Source organism: Dermacentor silvarum, chromosome 8, assembly GCF_013339745.2.
Source record: "Dermacentor silvarum isolate Dsil-2018 chromosome 8, BIME_Dsil_1.4, whole genome shotgun sequence".
NCBI classification, from domain to species: domain Eukaryota; kingdom Metazoa; phylum Arthropoda; class Arachnida; order Ixodida; family Ixodidae; genus Dermacentor; species Dermacentor silvarum.
In genome coordinates, this window is record NC_051161.1 from 61,489,510 (window position 1) to 61,512,408 (window position 22,899).

Consider the following 22,899-nt stretch of genomic DNA (forward strand, 5'->3'; position numbering starts at 1 on the left):
GGGGACGACCGCTTGCGTCGTCATCATCAAATACGGACTTCAGCAATATATGTACTTCGGAAGCATCGCGTATAGAGTGTGCATTTGATTTATGCGGCCCGCATAACCCATTCGCATATTTTGAAAATCATTTCGCATGGCTTAAGCAACAATTTATTTTCACTAAATTTAAGTGCCAGCTTTGAGATCAAACCACCTCATTTGGTATTCGTTAGCAGCAGACATTCGAACAGCACCGCTTTAGGCAAACATTTACCTTGAGTTTGGCAATGTTAGCTTAATAGAAATGAATGAAAGATAAATAATTTTATCGCTGAGTCGTTTTGTTGCGGTTAGCCATAAGGCTAATTAGACATTCTGACTAAGTTTGCATGCTAGCCAGAACAAGCATGGAGGTTTTCTAAGATAGAATATGCTAACATCTACTAATAAAATACTTCTTAACATAACCGCTGCCTTACAGAGCGCCATTACTTTTGGAAAATGGAAGCAAACGACCAATCTCACCATGACTGTCGACGTTATTCTTTTCACGCGATTAGCATTCAGGCTATGCGACGACATACAGCATTGCAGAATACACATTTATTTGCAATCTGTAGAGCTCATTCTGATGTTTTTTATTGCTTCGGTTACGCTGCCTGTTGCCGATACAAAGAGTCCGTTCTTCTAGCTCGCTTAGGGGGCACGTCTCAACTGGAACGAATGATCTGTTACCGATTTTACATAATAGCGTAGGTTAAAATTATAGCGGGGGCATCGTAAAGTTGTTGTGTTCTTCTTTCTGGGGTTTTACGTGCCAAAACAAGTTCTGATTATGAGGCACGCCGTAGTGGAGGGCTCCGGATTAATTTTGACTACCTGGGGTTCTTTAACGTGCACTACAACGCAAGCACACGGCCGTTTTTGCATTTCGCCTCCATCGAAATGCGGCCGCCGCGGCCGGGATTCGATCCCGCGATCTCGTGCTCAGCAGCGCAACGCCTTAGCTGACTGAGCCACCCCGGCGGGCGCTGTTGTGTTAAATTGCAATAGCCATTATACCGGTGGTCGAGGCGCGTTATCGCTCCTGGTGCATCACCGTTGTGTCGTTCTCTGTCATTAAAGCGTGTGCGCGGCTCGGCAGACTACCAACCAAACTACCAGGCATCGGAAAACACTGGCCTTTTAAAGAGCGCCGCCAACGGCGTTGCTAGTATCGCACCACGATGGTTCACGAAATGAGGCCGATGAGAAACCGTTGTCATTAGTCAACGCCGAGTGAAATTTTAGATAACGTTAGTCTGACGTCTACTGCTCAGACCAGAACGCGCACACAGCAGTTACGCAGCAACTCTAATGTAGTGTGCGTCTGCCAGGACTTGCTAGCTACCACGTTTCTACTGCGCAGTCGAAGTATACCCTCGCGCACTTTTTCTAGGCACTGGTGTTGATGATGTATATAGCGTTTAGTGGAGCCAGGTTAGGTCAGGTATGGCCAAAGAGCGCCTCGAAATGGTATTGAGCGGTCGATGGACTGATCAATTGCAGTAGTCAGATGTAGCCTTGTGGTGTTTAGATGATGTGGTCGGCGACTGCTCTGTGTCGCGTGGTGGGGCACGTTCACAGCCCAAGTGGGCTGCGCGTCTCATGTCGAGATGAGCCGTTTCGACGGCACGGCTCACCGCAGCTTCGCTAAGACCGCGTGAAACGCGCGTGTTAACGCGATAGCATTTAGGGTCCCGTGTCGTAGAAAATCCGGCGTCGGCAACCGGCGTGTGTTGGCGGGTGGCAGAGAAAATCAGCCAACCACATCGACCGCGCAGGCCCTCCACGTGGTGCAAGGTTCTGGTGAACAAAAATTGAATTTCTCACAGTGAAATCCGTCAGAAAAATGATAAGGTACGACTTTACCATTCGGCGTCGGATTCGCAGTCGGATTGTTTACCGATCGGCGTCGGATTGTAATTTGAATGTACGAGGAAACCTAATTCTGCTACGAGGAAACTGGAACACAACCCCTATTCCAGCATTTCTACCAGACCTGCGCGCGTCGGGGCAATAGCAAACGATTAATAAAATAATAAAAAAGGTGCTAGGGCCTTCACACTTTAATATAAGACCACTTATATTGCCCCTGGAAAAAGGTCTTTCGAGCAATGCATTTCAGTTTAAAAGTGAAGCCGACTTTAAGGGGATCGGTTTAAGCTTGGTCTTTGTAAGCTGGTTTTGCCACGTTCAGTGTTGCAGTGAATGAAGCCTACTTGGCGTATGCGAACGATGCGATGCGAACGGGTCCCGATAACGCTATCGCGTTCTACTCTTAAAGGCGGAGCTTAAGCGTCCTCCAATATTTTTTCTAGTGCAGGACGCGACCATCGTAGAGTGAGCCCTTAACAGATTCGCTGCAAAAATGTTGCGGTGACGTTTCACTTCGTGAACATGGGTTACGCGCATGCGTATGTACACCGCGAATATGCACAGCGAGCCCAGCGGCATCGAAGCACAAATGGAAAGAACGCGGACGTGGTCGCGGACGCTACATTGATCTCGACGGTGCAACGCCTGGTGTCCCACAAGATACGCATATTGGTACACATGCAAAGAAGAGACGCCGCGAACATGCACAGTAATCGCCGCGGCGCCGAAGCGCAAATGGTAGAGCGCGAACGCGGCGATTCTCTTCTCCACCTCCAGGCGCCTTCTTCCGGCGCTCGCTTCCCTCGCGGCGACAAACAATTTCACCGACTTGACAGAAGCCTCTTGCGCGTAAAAAAAATCACACGATCTTCCCGTAGGGAAACCCTGAGTAGTATGCGAAGCAGCCATGGGGTCGACTCAAGGTAGTTTTATCAGCTGTATAAACTTGGACATGCAGCAGCACCAGCAACGCGCAGAACTGTTGTCGACGCCGTCGGCGTTTTGCCCACGTTCGCACCGAACGCGCGCGGCGTTGGTGACTGTTGCCGGTGCCTCTGGGGCGCCTACCGTCGCGCCTCTAACCAAAGCTGCTTCGCATTATCGCGCGCGGAGCCGCAGGTAATCCGGAGAGGAAAGGAGCGTCGGAGAGGAGAGGAATGCCTAGAGGAGAGGAATGCCGAGAGGAGAGGAGATGAGACAAGGAGAGGATGGGGAGGAGGATACGCATGCGCAGTAGGGGTGTGGACGCACGGGTTTGGCGCTGAGCCGTGCTCCCTCAAGGGCTGCAGAAGATAGCGCCAACCTTTCCCTTTCCCTCAAGAACCACTTACACGGCGGTTGGATGGATGGAGGGAGGTAGGGAGGGAGAGAGTGACATAGCCCCAAGCATAAGATGCTTCGCATCTAAAAATTGGCTGAGGTTTAACGCTTGTAAACCTAGTTATCGCGAGCGAAAGGTCTGTTTGGCTTGGGTTTACAAAGACTATGCCCACAGTGTTTCATTCATGCACGCTTCCGCGCTTGGTAAGCTTCTCTATAACGTGCTAATCTGGCCTCCCTTTGCTCCGGTGTTAGCAGCCAACTTTGCCTTTGCTTCATATTTGGCAGCCTGAGGTCTAGCTATATCTACGGCCTGATTGGATTCAGTCTGTCGCTTGTGCTGAAGCTCACGCACAGACGGCCCAGCCGGCGCGCCATCTATGGCGAGACTGAGCGACCAAGTGCCGTCAAATCAGCCGTTAAACCCTCACCTAGTCACGTGGCACCGCAGCGGCGAGGCTGCGAGCGAGCGCAGCTGCGACGCCTCTCCGCACCGGATCAAGTGGCGTGACGTCACTCCTGCCTCGCTTGCGCTCCGATGGCTCGCGCTCCGGCGGCTCAAGGTCATTGCGACGCGACGAATGACCTTTCGAGACGGCGTAGTAGAGCTCTCACTCTAAAATACTATTAACAGCTCTGCGACGTTGCCAATATTTTTGCGATAGCAATTATATGGACACTCCAAAGCAGATTTCTGCCGTCGACGTCGCCGTCATCGTTGCCGTCGCCGTGAGGTTCCGTATGACGTCAATGGAGATGAAATCGTCGCCGCGCGCCGAACACTGTATGTGCGAGTGAAAAGGCGCGAGGGACGCGCGCTTTCACGGGGAGTGAACGCACGGCGGAGAACAAACGCGCGTTCTGCGCCGTGCTCCCTTAAGGGCTGCAGAAGTAGGCGCCTCTTTCCTCCTTTACAATCACCATATATGTAGAGCAAACGTGCCTTCTTCCGACGCGCGAAAGGCCTTGGGGGAGGGGGGGGGAGGGAAGGGAGGCGACGTTTAGCTGCGGCACCAAGTGCCTATTTATATCACAGGCTCCGTCAACAGTCACCAACGCCACACGCATTTTGTGCGAACGCGGGCAAAACGCCGACGGCGTCGACAACAGTTCTGCGGGTTGCCGGTGCTGCTGCATGTCGAAGTTTATACAGCTGATAAAGCTACTATCATTACTCCGTATAGCTCTCTACAAATTTGCTATCGCAATTGATGCTTCGCCTTTCAGGGGAAACTGCGACTTTTTTTTTCAGTGGTATAAACTACTCATTTCTAAGAAATATAGCCAAGTGAAATTGATTGGCGTTAGCCTCGAGATCTCAGCAGGCGTCTTGGTATCCGTTAGTGGAAGATTTTCAATGGCACCATTTCAGGCATATATTTACGTTGTGTTCGGATATGTTCGGATAATGAATATGAAGAAAACATAAATAATTTTATCGCCGGATGTTTTTGTTGCTGTTAGCCCTAAAGATTTACGCTGAGATATACGCTAAGTATAGAGTCTAACCAGAGCAAGCACAGAGGTTTATCAAGATAGGTTATGTTAGCAGTCTTTCTACACTCCGTTTCACGTTATTGGTTTTCCTTCACCTTATGGCACGTCAAGTACAGTGGGAGAAACAACAGCACATGACTGCTTCATCTCCTTCGCCATCCCCGCAGTGGGTGAGTGCGATTACGTGCTGACTGTCGATGTTAATGCGATTAGCGTTCAAGCAATGTACCGACACACTGTATCGTAGAAGACAATTTTATTGTAATATGTAGTGGCCTTTGAGAGGTTTTATGGCGATAGCACTTATATGGACACTCCAGGCGCATTTCTGCCGTCGTCGTGAGGTTCCGTATAAATTCCAAGGGCGAGGGAAGCGGGAAGGAAGTGCGCCATCTTCCAGTCGCGCGCACGGTTCCGGGGGGAGGGTAATGAGGGGGGGGGGCGTTCTACACAGCGCCCCCCCCCCCCCCCCCGGGCCGCTTTATCTTGAAAGCCATCTGCGGCGGGGACAGAGTCCGCCCTGCGATGTTTTCGCGGCTTAGTTCGCGTCGATGCGAGCGGTAGCACCATGGTCGATTCGCTCGCTGTTGCCGCCACGCTTACTCTCTCCAGCGTTTTGACAGCGAGTTTCCGCGGTCATTATTGAGATGCGTTCAAACTTGCTTGTGCGCGCATAACACCATGCGTGGTAATTTAGTTGGTATCTCTATGTTTACACGTTTACACGACCGATGAAACTACTATCCTTACTTCGTATAGCTGTCCACTAATTTGCTATCGCAATCGTTGCTTTGCCTACCGGGCGAAATTGCGACTTTTTATTGCGACAGCAATTATATGGACACTCCAAGTGCATTTCTGCCATCGCCGTCGTCGTTGCCATCGCCGTGAGCGTGATGTTCCGTATTCCAAACCCGATAACATCGTCGCCGCGCGCCGTGCGCTGTACCGGTATGTGCCAGTGAAAGCTTGCCAGGGTCATCCGACGATCGCGGCTCAATCTCGCACGCGCGAGGTAGAAAGCCATGCGGAAGCGCGCCGTCTTCTGTCACGCGCGAGGCACGGAGGGAGGACGGCGGGGACATTCAACTCCGGCAGCGGCTGCTGCTTACGGCGAGACCGCGCGACCGCCATATCTTGACAACGGTCTGCGACGTGCACGAAGTGCGCGCCCGCGCGGGCCTCATCTTCAAAGCAATCTGCGATGTGGACAAAGTACGCCCAATGCCGGTAGCTTCGTAAGCGCCACGGCGGAATCCGCGGCCATAGCCCTAGCCATTCGAGACGCTGAGGCCAAGAGCTAGTCGGCTTATATACTTACAGACTCGCAAGACGCCTGCCGGCTCTTGCTTCGGGGAGTTCTACCGGCCGGGGTCCTTCGCATACTAGGACCAAGCCTCCAAATGGACCACGGGATAACCTGGTGTCCCGCACACACCGGAGTGGAAGGCAACGATCGGGCGGATCGTCTGGCTCGAGGTATAAAGGCCGAGCCGCGATACATACCGCTCGAACGGACGCCTCTCCGACACCCAGCAGCACACCGAGAGACATACTTGAGGCACAACGACTAGGAAGATGAACTAAAGCTCCACCTCACCCCAAGCTCAACAGGCGACAGGCGAGGGACTTGCGCCGAATACAGACAAACACCTACCCACACTTACATAGACTCCACAAAATGTTTCCCGACAAACACAGCGACAGATGTCCATGGTCCCACTCCACCCCGACACAAGAACACATCACTTACCAATGTACGCAGCGTCCGGCAGACGCCGTCTCGCCGCTACTTAACGACACACTTAGCAATTGGTCGTCAGAGGCGCGACTCTCCGAACTGGACTTGGGAAGCCAATTGGCCACCCTCGACCAGGCCCGGCGTGCCGAAATAGCCAGTGGGGCCCTGGAAGAGGGGTTCCACCCACAGTAACCAAGCACGATCTTTATTTTAATAAAGTTGTTTCTCTCTCCCTCTCGTATGCGCTATGCTTTCGACGCTTAGTTGCGTTGAAGCGAGAGACAGCATGAAGGTCCATTCGCTCGCTGCTGCTGCCGCGCTTCCTGACTGCAGCGTTTTGACAACGAGTTTCCGCGGTCATCGAGCGAGATGTGTTCATGTTTACCTGCGCGCGCGTGACACCGTGCTTGTTAATTTAGTTAGTAAGCGAATGTTTGCAAGTTTGTACGGCCGATAAACAAATATACTTATTTCGTATAGCTGTCTACTAATGTGATATCTTAATCAATGCTTCGCCTTTCGGGCGTGCGAGTTTTTTCATTGCGATAGCAATTATATGGACACTCCAGGTGCATTCTGCCGTGGCCATCGTCATCGCCGTCGCCGTGAGGTTCCGTATAAAGTCCGAGGGCAATAAAATCGTCGCCGCGCCGCGTATGTTGTATGTGCGAGTGAAAGCGTGCGAGTGTGATTGAGCAATCGTGGCTCAATCTCACGCACGCAAGGGAGAGAAGCGGGAAGAAAGCGCGCCATCTTCCAGTCGCACTCAACGCTCAGGAGGAGGGGGGAGGAGGGGGGCGTGTTCTGCTCCGTGCGGCCCGTGCGGCCGTAGGGTGCGCGCTTGGGCCGCAAGGCTGCGTGGAGAGAGTAGGGAGGGGGGGGGGTTCTACGTTGCGTGCGCCCGCCCGGCCACTGTATCTCGAAAGCCATCTGCGGCAGGAACAGAGTCCGCTTTGCGCTGTGTTTTCGCGGCTTAGTTCGCGTTGATGCGAGCGGCGGTACGAAGGTCAATTCGCTCGCTGCTGCTGCCGAGCTTACTCACTCCAGCGTTTTGACAGGGTGTTTCCGCAGTCATCGAGTGAGTTGCTTTCATGTTTGCTTGTGCGCGCATGAAACCATGCTTGATCATTTAGTTAGTACGCCTATGTTTACAAGACTATATGACCCATAAACTACTATCCTTACTTTGTGTAGCTGTCCACTAATTTGCTATCGCAATTTACTATTTCGGATGAAACTGCGACTTTTTTTTATGAATAACATGTCGGCGACAAATGTAGCATTGGTGAAGGGATGACGTCACACCAGGAATGGACAAAGAGAAATAAACAACAGTGGCGCTATAGCAGCAAATGCGAGAGAAATGCGGTAGCATTACGTCGCACCACATTGTGGTTCCGTATCCATGAGCAGACGTGCACCGTCAGTTGTACTATATATATAAACTGGAATAAAGACAGAAATAACCGAATTACCTCTGCCAATTATAAGCGCTTGCTAAAGGTCCGCGTGTGGTTTGCTGTACAAGTATTGACAGTTCCTCCCACAGGCGAAGCTGAATAGCCTGTTCGAGAAACTATCCTTTTATTTTGTGCTCGAGAGCAACAAAAAGTCTTTAGTACAAATGATGCGGTAGTTCATGAGTTGAGCCCTCGTCGCACCCCTTCATAGCTAAAATAGCTCCAATTTCAAGCAAAATATTTAAACAAGTTCACGCTGACAAGAAGCAAAGCTTCCCAAGTTGCATGCGTAATAGCACATGACTGGCAAAGCAATTTAAACTTGCACTATGCTTGCATTTCAGTAGCAGTGGATTCGCAATGTCATGTATGTTATGTCATCGAGTGCATTATCTGTAAACATGGCATGCGCTTCAATTAACTGCCCTATAATATCTAGGTCCTTCAAATTTCTGCCAGACCTTCAAATCTGACTGTGCCTCTGAATACACGTGAATAGTTGCCGCGTCTGGTCATCTTTAAAGCGTAGCTTTCTTTCGAACTCTCCCGGCCTTTGCTGACCATGGCTGCAGCTGTCTTGCAAAATAGCCGCGTGTGTCACGTCGGGTAGCAATGGCGATAGCATGTGTGCGCATGCTAGTTTCTATTAAGCCACAGAAGCAAAACTGAGACAGATGAATAATAGTGAACGTTATTACACTGTCTTTCGCGTCCTACTTCTTTCTTCATACACCTCTCCTACCATTCTTTCCTCGACAAACATCAAACATCAAACATGCCCTTCGTCCTTTTCACATCACAGCGTCGATGTCGCAAAGTGTGCATTCGTAAGAACCGTTCTTTGCACTTCCGCTCAGATTGTAAACTGTGTAATGCTAAACGTCAACACTGCATGAAAGAAAAGTTGAATTTTGTGCGGTGCAGAAACATAATCCCAGCATGACGTTACACACTGCATAGCATGACAATAAAGGTAGTTGTACTCAAAAAGTTTAGTTTTGCAGCGTTTAATAACCGCTGCATGAAAGTACAACAGCGCACAACAGAGCTCTGTTGTACAACAGTACAACAGCGTACAACAGAGCAAGAAGTAACAACACAAGATCTATGGTCATGTGAGCTGACAACGCGAGCGTTCTTTGACAATGGTACACAAATTTGACTGCCCTTCTACCCTTGCAAAAAACAACCCGGACTTTTGTTATCTTTCTTGCGCTGTCAAGTCATCTTCGCGAGGGGAAAAAATGCAAATAGAGTTCGAATACCCTAATCTGCCAGTCTAGGTTCATTTATTACTCGCTTGCGAATTCTCTTCGAAAAGGCTTCGTAACAGCTAACTTTCTTTCTTTTTACATTGGGCAGGTTTGCCGTAAGGCATGTGGGGGATAAAATAAAACAAAATAGAAGCCTGTAACTCTGTATCGTGCACGAACTGCTGCAATGTCCCTGCGAACTTATTGCCCGTCACCCAAAGGGTGCAATTTTCCGTTACAACTGGCTTTGGCCTAGCCTTTCTTAACATCGTAAGTCTGATCGGCTCCGACTTAGCGAGATTTTCGACTTTTCCTCCATTTTTCATTGATCCATCTCCTATTGTATAATTAAGTTATTCGCCTTGTAAGGCTCGGCGCAACATGTGCGGCATTGGCAATGCACGGCAAACGACGAGCTTAGTCTTTTCTTTATGTGAACGCGATTCCCTCAAATGTGAAAAGAATCTTGCCGGGGGTGGCCTTCATATTGCATGAGGTGATAGCACCTGTATCACGACGACGTAGGAACGGTAGAATGGTGCGAATCCCAAAGCACAGGCCGAGCAGTATACAGGCCAGCTGCGTAGCCCGTCTAAGCAGACACGTTCTTGTTGTCCTAGAAGTCGTATATGCAGGTACCACGCACCGACAAACAGGTGCACATATAAGCAGCCGTGTGCATAATAAGCAAGAAGCGTAGAGAAGGACAAATGGCGCAAGAACGTAAAACTAACATCACGAGCGATGACATATCAATTTTAGTTTTATCGCTAGAAACCTTACGATATACTTACATGGCCACAATGACGCTGCAGAGAGCACGTGACAACTGTTTTGATTACCTTTCTCTGTTTTCTTTGGATAAAAAATTCAGATTACTGCACAGTTATAAATAACCTGACAGTTTGCTGTAATAGGCAATGACAGCCTAGAAGTGTCATGCCACATATCTCTCTTTCTGTTTGTGATGCAACTGTCACGCTCTTCACACCTGCAGTGTGTATAGCAGTTGCTTGGGCAAAAATTCCTGCACTTGTCAGTTCAGAGCTTGCGATGCCACTTCTTACGTTCTTGCGTGCTTTATCCTTCCAGCGCTGCTGCCTACAGTATGTCGAACCAACCAGCCCATCAACCCGTGCTGAACCGCAAGCAGGAATTCAAGGGCGAAGAGCAAACGCGATGACAGATGTGACAACAACTCGCTGATCGTGCACGTTTCTTTCTTCTTTCGCAGTGTTTTGTTTTTTGATATATTATTATTATTGCTCTGTTTCTTCCCTCCCTCGTTTCCTGAACACCTCGTCGCTTCGACATTCCGGCGGCGGCGGCATCGGGTGAACACCCTTGACCCAGCAGAAGGCGAAAACAGGTTGCTCGGTGTCAACGCCGCCTCCTCCGGCTCTCCGCGGTATTCGTGAAAAATAGCGGTTCTTAATTCGCGCATGCACGCGCAGTCGTGCCCCCACTCGCTCCACTTCACACGCGCTGCCAACAAGTTGCGTTTCTCGTCTCCAAGACCACGCGCTCATTCCTACACACGTATGTACAGTATATGCGTACATTCCCGCGGCGTACACGGCGCGCAAACACGTACACGCAACGCCGCGTGCATGCGACTGCAGGAAGAGAATAAGCACGGAGGCCGACCGCGGAAGCACGCTGGCGCAGGTAATTGAATCGTGCCCCGCGCTCGAGAATGAAAACGGCGCGGCGAACTGACCGAAGAGGTTCCCAGGATGCGCTATGGGATGGCGACCACGTATACCGGATTCATGCGAGCGTTAGACCGCCCCTGTCATGGCGGGTGCATCGAAAATCGATAGGATTAAGGCCGAAACAAACTTCAGAAAAAAATTACAGCTTTAAGGTAAATCGCATTCATGCTGCGCGAAATCGGAGGAAGAACTAAAGGCGAGATGTCTCAGTGTCCGTGATGTTTCCCGCGCTTTTTTCGAGGTGCACTAAAATCAGGTTTCGCAAGATCCAATCATTCCCGGTGACCCGGCCGGGAAATAATATGGACTACCTGTGCTTTTTCAGCGCGCAGGGATATATCGGTACACTAGTACACTTGTATTGTTTGTTTTCCATCGCGTTGCAAATGCGAGTGCTTGGTCTTTAGTTGAAAGTCTAACTTGTGTTCGGCAGGAGGAAGCTCTCTGTGAACCCCTTAAGAAGCATGCATCGTTTGACACTTATGGGTCGCTTAAATTAGTGCCTACTTCGTGGCGGGTAACATGCCATGCCTACGAGGGCAAGCCTCAGACTTTCTCAAGGATTCAGAATGATTGTAAGTTGAGCGAGTTGATTGAGATTGAGGAAGGTGGGCGTGAACAAACGTGGAGACAAATAGAAGGAGAAGTGCGTCGTTGAACTCGTGTCTATGCTAGTACGCCTCCCTTTTCGCACCTTGAATCTTAACCAACTTGCCCAACTTTAACTTACTCAGGGCCGTTGTGGGAAATAAACAGGTCCGGCCTCGCAGGCATGGCATGTTGCACCACCAGAAAGCAACGATGAATGGAAATGACACACGAGTGCTGAACTTCAGATATTAATTTTATTCGGTCCTAAGCATCTGCTTCACGAGTGATTCATTGTGTCCCAACCAAGAGGACACTCTTAGATGTTTGATTGTTGAAGCCGTACGCAATAGCAAGTCTGGTTCTGCTGCGCTTTTGTCCGACGTCCATATCTTTGGAAAAGAGCTGTCATTCGTGAATGTAATTTATTGTGCGCAAGGTGCCTCTGCCTATGAGCCTCATTAGTGTTTGTGTATATTTTTGTCACCTGTTTCCAATAAACCCATACATTGAAGTTAGAGGCAGTATTGTTCTCGTTATATCCGAGTCCCTGTCATTTTAAAGCGAATAGCTGTCGTTCCCGTTTTTATGGTCGATAGTCGGTGGCCAGTGGTCGGTGGTCGGCAATCGGTCTTTCACCACTGAAACAAATGGCGCGTGCTCTTTTGAAACAGAATTTCGGCGCACGTTCATAGTCAACAGTAAATATATCTAATGACATTTGCAACTGCAAAATAAATATTTCGTCAAAATTCCTTAAATATCCCGGACTATTGCATGCGGAGGTTGTGAAGATAGGCAAAGGGCGACAAAGCGAACTCACAACCTTGGTTTACATTCAGTCGTAACATTGTTCTGCATGTAAAGGAATAGCCGGAACTCTCATCACTACCTAACGTTCTCACTAAACAAACGCTACCTAACGTTCTCACTGCAAGAAGTATATGCCTTCAAGCGCATCATTCGTTCAATAAAGCGAGAAGCCTTCTAAAAGCGTACGGCTATTTGTCTACATTGACAGTCATCATGTGATGATGACTTCAGCACATTTTTTTTTCTTTCGGCGAAACCTGCGAACACAAAGTCCTCGCATCAGGCAGTTTTCTCACAACTGCCGACGCACCGTCGTTAGAAACAGCCTTGGCGTCCACGCTGTAACCGGAAAATCCGCGTTTGGAGTCGTGCTGATTGGAGCCATGCATATGCGGTAGCAGCGCATTGTGGCTTGCAGACCCCGCAGAAACTCGCCAAGGCCGACTTCGTCCGCTGCCTGATGCTGCAGTAACCGCCTCTCAGCGATGTGGGCAGCGCGGACGCCTCGGTGCCAGGGACGAAGCGCATCTCCGGCTCGCACGGTGCGCGGGAAGATCGACGGACGAGCTGCGAGAGTGAGCGCGAATGCTTGCACACCAATCCACACCGGTAGCCGCTTTGTGCGCCGCAATTTAAGCAAGCTGCGTCCAAGTTACGCAGGCTGGATAGCTAATATCGTCATACAAGTCCTTGAAGTGGACGAGGTTTACATTCCGAAGTCGCGATGAAGATGTGGGTCAGGTGACTCCATGCTTCGAGGGCCGAGCGGTCGTGTGTAAAAGCGGAGGAGCGGCAAGCAGGATGGTAAAGGAGTGTGTGCGATTGTGCCTTCAATTAGGCACGCGTTGAGTTTTGAAGCGCCTAAACGAAATCAAGCTAACATATCGCATTAGGTTCGGCTTAGTGCGTTACGAGTTAGCTGCGTGGGTTGCAGGCTACCTAATGCAAATATAGTTTTGCAATTATTTCGTCCGACTAGAGGGCCCGATATGTTTAAACACGCACGCGCGCACGCACGCACACACACACACGCACACGCACACGCACACACACACACACACACACACACACACACACACACACACACACACACACACACACACACACACACACACACACACACACACACAGCACACCACACACCAGCACACACACACACACACACACACGCACACACACACACACAGCGACAGACAGGGCTCGCATTTTAACTCAAAATTTCCTTTTGAAATCGCTGCCTTTAGGCCCCTTCCACCGACAACTTCCAATTTGGCATGGACTGTGTGACGTCAGGAAATCAAAGGCCACCACTGTGTCATTTTCTTTGAACAGTTCTAGACAACATGGGATGTTTGGCTCCACACGCTCTGGCAGCCAACGGTCACCGATGAATTGTGGCGGCAGTTCCATCACTCGCGCAGTAAAATGCACTAGAATACCACCGAGACACACATGCAAAAACAAAACGACGCGTAGCAGTCATGAACCATTGCTAGCTCCTGCAATCACTTTTGGTGTTTGCAGTACACAAACGCATGGCCTTCGACATCGGATTCTTTTACCCGAGGGACGTGTTTCCGGGTGTGCCAATTTATTTTGTCCTTACGCAGTGTTGCCAGCGCAATGAAAGGAATGATGGCATTACCCAGAAAATCAAACATTCTCAGTTTTGACATGATTTATTTGGTCGCAAATACCCAAAAAATTTCAGAACAAAGAACTGATATCAGAAGGGGGTCGTTGTTATGGAATATGACATTTAAAACAATGACACCAAATAACAAGAACTGAGGCGAAAGTGGAGGCTGAAAACTGCCACAGGAAGTGGCACAACACAGATCTTCATGCAGTAACAGAGTCTGAAAGAGTGCGGGGAAAAGTTATAAGTGCTTTAGCACATCTGGTGGGATTACATTTCTGCTTATAAAGAAGTTGCATTAAGTTAAGGGATTGTACGCGATTATTGGGGCTCTCACGTGTGTGCAACGAGTACACAAAGGCTTTTTGAGAGGTTAATTGAAGCAGCTTCACATTCGAGTATTCTGTTAGTGACGTTAAATACTCAAAAATTGAATTTAATAACGAAGGAGCCTTTGGTGCTTCTTTGTTTCTGTCACTTTTTAATTTTTTTCTCTCTTGAGACAACTCACCTCCAGTGCATTTTAAGAGAATTTCCAGCGCAGATTTATTCTTCGTCACATGGGCGCGCGAGGTATATGGACGGTGGCGATCTAGTCACCATGGGAGGGTACAGGTCGATCACTGCATCTGCGAAACAAAGATAATTCATTAGCAAAGTTTTATTATTACAAGCACATTGCACAATAACGACGATTTTATCACGTACTTGCTTTTTATAAGACACTTTTCATATTCATCAAGCTATCTTGCCCGTGAGGCAGTTTGCCAAGCAGATGGTGGCGTAGACATTTTTGCAATTAGCACGTACGAGCCCAGTTCGCTTTTCGTAAGGCAAGAAAAATGTTAAAGCGCATGTCCTCACGAAACTATGCGCAAGAGACAAGCCTCATCATGTGACCATGACTGGTGCCGCCATTATAGTTAGCCACTATACTCGGCGCAGGCACATACTTCGCATAATGCGAACATATAAACACATAACGGACAGAATGAATGCAACACAACGGACACTTGTGTGCCCGTGTATATGTGCGTGCGTCCGTGTAGGAACACATACTTGACATAATAAACGCGTGCACACAGAAATGCACGCACGAGGTAATAGCAGGGTTTAGAAGGTATAATTTTGACATTTCGCATTGCCTCTAAGAAGCGCACCCAGGACACAGTCATCTATGCGCGCCATGAGGCTCAGAGCTATACGCCGCAGAGCTGAGAGAAAATATCGAGCACAGGCCTTCTTGAAGATTACCGAGAATTCCAAAAGATGTATGATCGTATGGGTCGGCAGCTGGAGTGACTTGGTACAAAGCGCTGGCAGGAATTCTGCAGTTCACTTACTCCCTTTACATCTGAATCAAAATTATGAAATGTTATGCGCTCTTTAAGTGGACCAGTAACGCCCCAACAATCGTTTAGAGCTCTAGCTTCAGTCCACAAAGTATCGGAAATAACCGATGCAAATGAGTTTTATCAGCTTATTACCCGCCCAAGTGCTGCAGTAAACACAGATGAATACAGTAACTCTGCCTAAGAAGTCAAAGCATAGATCAATTTTTCTATCAATAGCGATCATCATGATCATGACCTAGATCAGCCGGTTTCACTAGAAGAATTAAAGAACGCACTTGTATCGTGCCACCAGAGGACAGCAGCTGGACCTGCCAGGGTCACATATGCGGCCCTGAAATACCTGGGTCCTGTAGCCACAGATACTTTATTAAAATTACTGAATGATGCGTGGATATCGGAATGTGTTCCTCCTTCTTGGAAAATTGCACGAGTGGTTACAATACTAAAACCGGGTAAAACTCCTGTATCGTTAGATTCTTTCAGACCTGTCAGCCTGACAAGTCGCGTTTGTAAACTTATAGAAAAGATGATTGATTTAGGCTTCAGTGGTCGACAGAGTGCACCAACGCACTACCCTAAAATATGGCGGGCTTCCGCAGGCACCGGTGCACGATGGATGCTATTTTAGATCTTGTTAGATACGTAGATCATGAGAGGAGCTGTGGAAGAATCACCCTTGCAGTGTTTCTCATAAAGCGTGCATTTGACACAGCCAGCCACACTCACGTACTGCATGGGTTAATTCAGTTGGGCATAGTTGGCCGAACTCAGAGATGGATTGCGGAATTCTTAAGAGACAGGAAAATCTATATTGAAACTGCTGATGGCAAAAGCACAGAGCATAAAGTGAATCAAAGCGTTTCACAAGGTAGTGTACTCATTCCATTTCTCTTTAACTGTGTTATGGCTGAATTACTCCGTATCTTGCCTGCTACCTTGAATTATTCACTACATGCAGACGAGTTGTGCATTATGGGCATCTGACTCGAGTACTCAAGCCGTTCAGCAAAAGTTACAAGCTGGCCTAATAATGATTAATGATTCTTTGAAAAGTAGAGGAATGATTTTTTCACTTGAGAAAACGGCTGCACATCATTTCACAAGGAAATGCCTCAAGAGATTCCAGCTCGTGCTAGACTCCCAGCGTTTGCAACTTGTGCGGCAACACAAGTTCATGGGTATTATTATAGACATACGGCTATGATGGGCTCCTTAAATAAAAGCATTAGAGGAGAAATTCAACTCCCTAATCAACAATCTTCGTCGATTTGTTGGAGTGAGATGGGGTAGTTCAACCTCTTCTTCATTACGCATTCACTCGGCAATCATTAGACAAAGAATAGCATACTCTGCTCTTGTCCTACATGGAATATCCCGTAATCTAGAGGAAACAATTCATAGATCAATGGCCAGAAGCCTTCGCATATGTCTTGGCGTTCCCCGTGCATCTGCCAGTGCTTTGGTAATTGCTGAGTCCCGCCAACCAATTTTGCATGTGCTAAGATTTACGGAAACTTGTCACTTTTTTCGTCTGGCAACACAACACGCTAATCATCCATTATGCCAAGACCTTGAGGATAGAACCGCTGCGCGCATACATGAGGAAATACGGCGGTGCAAAAACTTACTACCTGCTTACGAATACTGGCCTGCATGCGCAGCTCATCCCCCATTGCGACTTGCGATTCCAGAAATAGTCACTTCAATTCTCGGAGTAGGTAGTAAATGTGATATGCCCGTAGTTGCAATAAAGCAATTAACTTAATCACATCTTTACACTAAGTACGTAGATCGCATTCACGTATATGCCGATGGATCATGCCGGCAACAAAGCTCTACATCAGCGTTTTATATTTATGCATACCAAGAGAAAAGAGATTATAAGCTTTGCCACTTTACAACGTCCACAACGGCAGAACTTTACCCAATACTTTCTGCTTTACGTTACATATGTCAGCAGTCAGGACCTTTTCGCTGGGTAGTTCTGAGTGACTCGCAAGCCTCATTGCTGAGCCTAAATGAAATCAGCTCAAGAAAAACAAACAGCGCATTGACATAAGAAATACAGAAGACATACGCCATAGAAAAATATCTACAACACGACATAACCTTCCAGTGGATTCCAAGTCACTGTGAAATCATGGGAAATGTAACAGCTGATCACATGGCACGTGCAGCTCATCAAGAGAATGAATGATCACTAGTTCCTCTAGCAACGAGTGATGCGCGATGTTTATTGAACAAACTATGCGGTAGATTATCCAAGGAAACTTGGTTCATTAATGATGCGCAGAAGTTTCAATTATATCCCATTGACCCTAGAATAGAATTCAATATTCCTTATATAATTAGCCGATCTGTTGAAACAACAGTTCATAGGCTTCGGCTAGGCACTGTCTATACCAAAATCTTCCTGTACAGGATAAAAAAAAACTAACAGTGCAACATGCTCATGTGAAGAAGATGAAGAATGCATAGAACACCTTCTATTTATTTATTTGTACACACTGCAGCCAAACATTTGGCAATAGCAGGAGTAGGAAAAAAACTACGAATTTTACATACACATTGCAACTGTGAAATAGCAGTAAGAAATACATCTAAAGGACATTCGCGTACATTTACGGGCAAAGCATTCCAGCACTGAGTCGTGGGAGGGAAAAAACTGTGCAAGAACAAGTCTGAACGAGAACTATACGGGAAAATATTCAGAGTATAATATTGTCGAGTATTTGAGTGAGTATTCTTCTACACTGTAAAAAATATGATGCTCCCCGTAAGAAGCTTTCGGAAAAACTACGTGGTTCGACGGCCACTATCCTTAGGAAAAATTTTGGGTCCATGGCCGACAGAAAAACTTCAAAACCGCTGCGCGTGCCTTAGTACAATTTTTTGAGGAATCAAAAATATCACAAAAATACTAATTCAGATAACAGTTATTGCTCACGTTGTTATTATTAACAGACACTCTTGATTACATGTTTATCGTATCTTCGTGTTCATGGAGCATTTGTGTCTGCGTACAAGACTTGTATTTAGAGCGCAGCATTGAAGAGGTACCTTATTCGCAAGTGCCCAACATCTTCTGTGTGAACATCTTGGTTTTGTGAACATTTATGCTTTGTGAACTCATGCGTTGCGTGGGAACACTTCGTTTTTGTGAGTGTTTATGCTATGTGAACTCTTCTGATGAGCGAACATTTATTTATATTGCAGTTAACACATAGTACTTGAATGTTCGTCTACGTATTTATTAGTCCAGTTTTGTTATTGTTGGCAACTTTCCGACGACAACCATCATGTAACAGAAGAGGAGTAGTCGGCGCCACATATAGGCACCAACCTCTCCTTAAATACATTTATTTAAAAAAGGTTACCGTATAGCCATAGGAAACGGCGAAACAATGCCACATATCGATGACGTCAATTTAACGCGGGACTGTATGCCGGCGAAACGTGACCGGAATTAATAAGTAGGAACGATGCATTAACGGAGTTAAAGACAGCTCGGAGGAGGGGTAGATTATGTTCTCTTGGCACCGAGGCTTGAGATGCGATCAATTTAACGAGCATACGGTACTGATTCTAATTACTGGCGTCAGTTATTGATAGCGATGGTGAACGCCTATTGTCAGCCATATATTTAGACAAGTATGACGCTAGTGGTGCCCGTAATCGTGCGTTAATTAATTAAGTTTCTAGGGTTTTACGTGCCAAAACCACGATATGATTATGAGGCACGCCTATATAGTGGGGGACTCCTTGCAGATCAATATCGACTACCTGGGGTTCCTTAACGTGCATCTAAATCTAAGTACACTGACGTTTTCGCATTTCAACCCCATCATCGTACGTTTCATAAAGCTCTACGTCTTGACGGTGCCAACGGGTAGGATTGCGTCCTAGCAAAATTTTACTCGCCTCAGAAGATAGCTGTTCACGAGAACAAAATACGCCTCCCAACGAAGAGTTTTTATTTGTGTGGCTTGAAGAGTAAGGGTAACTGGTATTTAAAGTGAAAAAAAAAAAAAAAACAATAGCCGCCAGAATTCCCCGGAGCGTCAAATTGCCTTAGTTAAGACATAATAAATGCTAAGCTGAAACTTAGACACGAGGCATGAATTACACAGTCCAGTGCTCGGTCCCGTTCTCGATGGTGAAGGATGATTTCTTACAAATCTTTTTCGACAGTAAGAATTTTTCTCAAGGCATGTACGATGACCATTGGTGACATAATGTTAAAAGTGGCTAAAGATCCTCGGGTGGTCAAAGTAAATCTGTTGTCCCTCGCTACGGCGTATGCCGTAATCAAATCGTGGTTTTGGCACGTGAAACCACATAATTCAATTACTGTTAAAAGTGGTGGTATTATCATATGACTTGATGCTGCTCCCTAGTAAAAATTACGGTGTAGGCATAAATTTATACTGTTAGCAGGTCCTGCTTCGAGTGGGCCATTCAGTGCTAATAGTTCTTGATCGATGCCTACAGTGCTCATGTGTGCTTCCTCTACTCCTTGGATGCATGCCTATAGGTCTAGTCATTCCCACTCGTACAGATTCGGTATGCGGATGCAGACAAAACATAGAACTTATAAAATTGCAATATCTCACTACGGCGGAGAATTAATCTTGGAGTTTCAGTTGTTCTGAAATCTACCAAAGGTCTGAAAGCTTCGAGAAAAAAAATTCGTTGACCTAAAGCACAAATCCGCTCATGATACTATGAAGACTGCAGACTTTACAGTCAAACACTGAGGATGCTATAGATGCAGACCGACTACCTTTTATTTGTCAGGTTCCGATATACCTATAGTCAAGGCCGATAGTCCTATAGTTCAGGCCGATGAGAAGTGGGTTCTGATAAATCATGGTTGCAAGGTATACGCACCACAATCCTTATCTTCGTTGATGGCGCCGCATTGCAGCCGCAGTTCCAGTACGATCTAAATGCAGTGAATTTCATTCAAATAGATTCAGCGCGGTTCCCTCATCAGAGCATTTCTGCGTTTCAAATCTCTCTGATTAGAGAAGCTGGAGTTGGCTTTCGCGAGGCGAAGCTTTCCTCCTCTCAGAGAGACAGAGAGGGAACACATTCTACTATTAGAGTCTTTCGAGAACGAAGCACTCTCCCCAATAAGAAGCACAGCAGAGACGCCTTACATTTGTCCTTGCCGCAAACGAAGACCCGCACGCCTCGCGCGATAACGAATTGGCAGTCCCGTTGGTTCGCCCTTCCTCGAGGAGTGCGGCTAAGCCGTTCAGCGAAAGTCGGCGCACGCAGTCGCTTAAGAGCAGCCATTTGCCGAGCGAGCACGTGTCCTGGTGTGCTGGCGTGTGTGTGGGAAGGACGGTGTGCGGTGCATTACGGGCTCGCTTAATGACCCCTTCGGCAGTTCCTCGGTATGTGACGGCGGCAGCCGCGCAGCATCTTTTTTTTCTCCCAAAGGTCGCCCCCCACCCCCGTCCGCCAAGGTGACCACCGTCGTCGATTGAGGCGGCGGCGGCGGCGACGGCAGACCCGCTTTAACAACCCGTTACGCCTTCAGCGAGTCAGCCAGCCAGTGCGTCGTGTATGTATAGCGTGACGCCCCGTTCGGGCCTCTTGCGTTCCGATGGAGCGTACAGCGTTGCGCGCGCGCGCGTGTGTGTGTGTGTGCGTGCGTGCGTGTGTGTGTGTGCTGCGCGGCTCCACTCTGCAAATGAGAACAAGGTCGCACCGGCTGGATGGATGAAAAAGGGGGCCGAGCGCAGAGTCCTGTCGCATTCCTGATTAGATCTTTTTATTTATTCCCTGTTCGGGCTCTCCCTCTTTCTCGATCATTTTACGACAGGCGCTTATAAGCCGGCGCATTTGTAAACGTCCTCTCCCCGCGGATAAGTGTAGGCGTTCGGTGAGTGGCTAAGCGCCCCCTCGACACGCGAGACGTTGACACCGTTCGCAGTGAGACACGACAGCAGGCTGAGCGAGACGAGTGGCTGCGTTGGTCCGTGTTCTGGCATTTTAAGCAAGCAGTCGTTTTCGCTTTTACGCGGCGTGCGAAGACGGTACCTCGTCTGTGACCTGCTTTGCTGATGGTCAGGACTTGACACAACTCTCCAGTAAACGCTGCATCTTGTGCTTGGTGCGTTCGCACACGAACCTGCTTGTCAGCTGATTCTTGTATCTGCTCACGCGGCCCATCTCTCTTTCTTTCTTTCTTTCTCTCTCTCTCTCACGCACACACACACACGCGCACCCACGCACGCACGCACGCACGCACGCACGCACGCACGCACGCACGCACGCACGCACGCACACACACACACACACACACACACACACACACACACACACACACACACACACACACACACACACACACACACACACACACACACACACACACACACACACACACACACACACACACACACACACACACACACACACACCTGAAATTGACGCAGAACTTTTAGGTCGTTTCTTGCTGGTCACCGGGGAATGTAAAGTTCACGGCACTCCACAGACGTTTATAGAGGAAGAAAGGACCTTGCCTAGCTGCGTTAATTTTGTGCTTAATGACTCCTCGCTTATATATATATACTTGAGGCATGGTCTACTCCACGCGACTTTTTTTAATGCCTATTACGTTCACGGAATGCTGGCACAGAAGTAAGCATGTCCGCCTTTGTGGTGCATGGGCATCACCCTGAGACCTGAGACCTTTGCCGCAAACGCACAAATGAATGATAATCAGGCGAACGGATGGTTGGTTGGACATTGCAGAATCGAGAGCTTTGTGTGAAAATTGCTCCTCATCCAAATGGTTATGCTGACATTGTAGTTATCGGTGTGCGCTTATAAGAAATTCGGCAGATATGAGGTGTGTCTTTGCTTTGGCAAAAAAGTGTACGTTTGAACTGAACTGCATGTTTGTCTAGCTGAGTAATAACTGTATTTATCAACACAGTAAGTATATAGCGCTTATAATGCAGCCTTAAGATACCTTGAGATATAAGAACATACATCGGATGCGAAGAATAAATAAATGGCATCGCCTGCATATGTCTTCATGTATACCGCGTATTATACGGGCTACGAAAACTAAAACAAAAAAAGTAGAAGTTTCTTGCCAAACCATCCACGCGGCGATAGAGTGAGCGGCGGGCGGTGTTAGCAGTGCGAATTGCACTTCCTAATTCTATAGACACGATGATTCCGTCTATAACAATCCCATATCACGAGGAGTGTGCGAGGATTCCGCTCCTTTCAAAGATCCCACATCCCACAAACTGTTGGCGCCGGCAACTACGTTCCACACCTTTGTAAAGTTTACGGTCCACAGCCAACTACAACCGGCGTAAACAAGCTCACTAGTGATGCCAATCCTATGCGCCGCGGATGACAGGTGCTCATTTCCGGCATCAGCCCGCCGCGAACAGCAAACCGGAGCGAGAAAATGCGGCGTCTATAGTCCTACTCCTATGCGGGTCGAGAGAACTGCCGGCGTGTCCGTCTGTCTGACTGCGCTGATTGTTGGTGCCGCCTGCTTCAACTTCTGCACCATCTCTCTCTCCCTCCTTCGCAGGTAACGGCAAAGGCATCTCGGTGAGCCGCCCTGCGGGCACACCATGCAG

At 48.1% G+C, this 22,899-nt stretch overlaps 1 long non-coding RNA gene across 2 annotated transcripts in view; it reads right to left on the reverse strand.

Annotated features, from left to right (window-relative positions):
• Positions 1 to 11,875: 11,875 nt before the first annotated feature.
• The window catches only part of LOC119462677 (uncharacterized), a 37,720-nt gene continuing 26,696 nt past the window's right edge, over positions 11,876 to 22,899 (reverse strand). The window contains exons 2-4 of one of the 2 annotated variants that reach the window (XR_005194143.2): positions 14,437 to 14,554; positions 12,597 to 12,853; positions 11,876 to 12,114 (exon numbers count right to left, since the gene is read on the reverse strand). This is a non-coding gene — a long non-coding RNA (uncharacterized LOC119462677). Of the gene's footprint in view, positions 12,854 to 14,436; positions 14,555 to 22,899 lie in introns of both variants that reach the window. The other variant, XR_007468377.1, reaches the window with a different exon arrangement.